Raw genomic sequence first — 3042 nt, 5'->3', positions numbered from 1 at the left:
TGCCTGGAGTAGAGAATGCACCCTGTGTAGACCCCCCTCCCACCCCCTTCCACCCACTCTCCTCCCCACCCTCCAGCCAGCCCCGTTCTTTCTGGGGACATCAGTCCTGTCCCTCCCAGGACGTGAATTCCAATCGGGCCCAGGTCCTGGGAGTTTTTTTTGTGAGAAGCTGGGATGCTAACGTAGCGGAGCAGACAAGGACATGTTCACAATCTAATAGGGTGGACCCCAACACCTGCAAAACATGGGGTGCTGTGCTAGTCAGGACTCTCTAGAGCAACGTCTTAGAAAGTGAATATTCATACAGCTGTGAACAGAGTCCAAGAGTCCAGCGGTTGTTCAGCCCACGAGGCTGGGGGTCTCAGCTGCTCTTCAGTACGGTCTGGGACCCCAAAGAGACTCGAATTCCAGAGGAATGGACGTGCCAGCAAGGTGAAGGGAGAGTGCTTCCTTCTGCCGCGCCCCTATATAGGCTGCCAGCGAAGGTATGGTTAAAGTCTGCTCCCTACCTCAAAGGTCTAGAAAAGGATCTTCAAAACAAGCCCCCCAAAATCTCTCACAGGTGTGCCCTCCATTCTGGGATCATTGTTCATTCCAGATATAATCAGGTTGACAATCGAGAGCGGCCATGGCAGGTGCCGTGGCCAAGTCCCCTCTGCAGTGGACAAGCTGTGTAACCTTTCCAGATGGCCCTAAGAGATACCGCAGCTGGACAGTGAGGGTGGGGCTCCCCAAGCCCTGCTAGGAGCAGCTGGAGACAGACTCTGTCAGCCCTGCTCGGTCCCCGAACCTTGCTGCAGATGTTGGGAGATCTATATCCTGAGGTTCCCACATGAGGTTCATGGCAGATGCGGGCACTGGAAGTAGCTCAGACCAAGACTGGGGAGTCCTATGTGGGTGACGGGGCACAGCATCTGGGCAGAGGCAAACCCGAGGGAGCAGGTCAGCCTCTTCCCCCCTCTCCGGTTCAGCAGCACGATGCTTGCTGTCTCTGCCTCTGACCCTCCCATCTCCTCTGAGTAACCTGTGGGGACCTGAGCTGAGAATGATCCCGGATGATCCCATGACCAGGCCTTCAGTTTGAGCTCATCTGCAGGTCCCTTCTACCGCAGCAGGTGACAGGGCCTCAGCACCCAGGACTTCCGTGGTGGAAGTTCTGGAGTTTTCTTAGGGTATGTGGATACCCTCTTCTTCCTCAATCAACCATCGCCTTCACTTTGATTCCCTGAGGTGGGCTGAGAGGTAGTTCTGTGTACAGAGTTCCTTCCACACAAGCATGTGGTCGCATGTGTGGATGCCCAGCCCCATGCAAATGCTCATCTGGCATCCTCACACAAAGGAGCCGGGCCAGCTGGCCAGCTAGACTAGTCAGATCCATGAACTTAGGCAAGGTGGAGAGCCATCAAGAAAGACATTCTGGTGTCAGCCTCCGGCCTCCACATGTGCACCACACGCATGGGAAGGTCAGGGCAGGCTGGAGAGATGGCTCAGAGGTTAAGAGCATTGCCTGCTCTTCCAAAGGTCCTGAGTTCAATTCCCAGCAACCACATGGTGGCTCACAACCATCTGTAATAAGGTCTGGTGCCCTCTTTTGACCTGCAGGCATACACACAGACTATTGTGTACATAACAAATCAATAAATATTTTAAAAAAAAGAATCATTTAAAAAAAAAAAAAGAAAAGGTCAGGGCACTTGGCCAAGGCTGTGGTGCTGGGTCCACAAGGCTGGTATGGCCTTAAAAGCCTCACACGCAGAGCGGTGGTGGCGCACGCCTTTAATCCTAGCACTCAGGAGGCAGAGGCAGGTGGATCTCTGTGAGTTCGAGGCCAGCCTGGACTACAAGAGGTAGTTCCAGGACAGGCTCAAAAAAAACTACAGAGAGGACTGGAGAGATGGCTCAGTGGTTAAGAGCATTGCCTGCTCTTCCAAAGGTTCTGAGTTTAATTCCCAGCAACCACATGGTGGCTTACAACCATCTGTAATGAGGTCTGGTGCCCTCTTCTGGCCTGCAGGCATATACAAAGACAGACTATTGTATACATAATAAATAAATATTTAAAAAAAAAACTACAGAGAAACCCTGTCTCGAAAAAACAAAAACAAAACCGCCTCACACAGCCTTTTACAGACGCTATCTCTCCACATGCCACAGCAGGCTCTGTCCAGCTCTCCAGGCCTCAGCAACGTGTTCCAGAGCCTTAGAGGCACAGAGGCCCCTGAGTGCCACTTCCTGTCTAGAGATGTCACAAGCCTGACTTAGGACACAGCTTCGTTCTCCTTGGTGACCACAGGACACACAGGACTGGGCCACCTGCCAACCTGCAGCCCAGGGGAGAGTGTCCCCAGCCAACATCCTCTGCCTCTCTCACCTCTGCATCTCTCGCTGACTCCCAGTCTTGTGCCTCTTCTTTGATCTCCACCCCAGCCCTGGGACATCCTCACACCACCATCCACACATGACTGAACCCTCCTCCTAGGTTCTTGTGCTTCTCCTGCAGGGCCACAGAGACCCAGTCACAAACAGGAAACTGAGGACTCAAGGCCCTGGTGTCCTCGGGTACAAACCTGGGTCTTAGGGCCGTCTGAGGCTGGGCTGTTCTCTCCCCTCCAGTTATGAGCAAAGCCCGTGCAATGCCATGTTGTATCTACTAATTCCAGAAAAATCCATCGATGCCAAAAGGAGCCCTAATCCCAAGAGCATCAAGTGTAGCCCGCCTTACGTACCAGGTGAACCCATGCCATCTGCGGCTATTGCTTCCCTGAATCTCCTTAATCTAATATTTCCACAGGAGTCCACCGAGTGCTTGAACAGCCTCGGGTATCTATCATTTGGCAGTTGTTCCTGTAAGGATGTATTAGGCTGGTTGTTTGAAAACCTTAGGCTGGCCGGGCGGTGGTGGCGCACGCCTTTAATCCCAGCACTCGGGAGGCAGAGGCAGGTGGATCTCTGTGAGTTCGAGACCAGCCTGGTCTACAAGAGCTAGTTCCAGGACAGGCTCCAAAACCACAGAGAAACCCTGTCTCGAAAAACCAAAAAAAA

Source organism: Microtus pennsylvanicus, chromosome 6, assembly GCF_037038515.1.
Source record: "Microtus pennsylvanicus isolate mMicPen1 chromosome 6, mMicPen1.hap1, whole genome shotgun sequence".
Lineage (NCBI taxonomy): Eukaryota > Metazoa > Chordata > Mammalia > Rodentia > Cricetidae > Microtus > Microtus pennsylvanicus.
Note: the sequence above shows the minus strand (reverse complement) of the source record.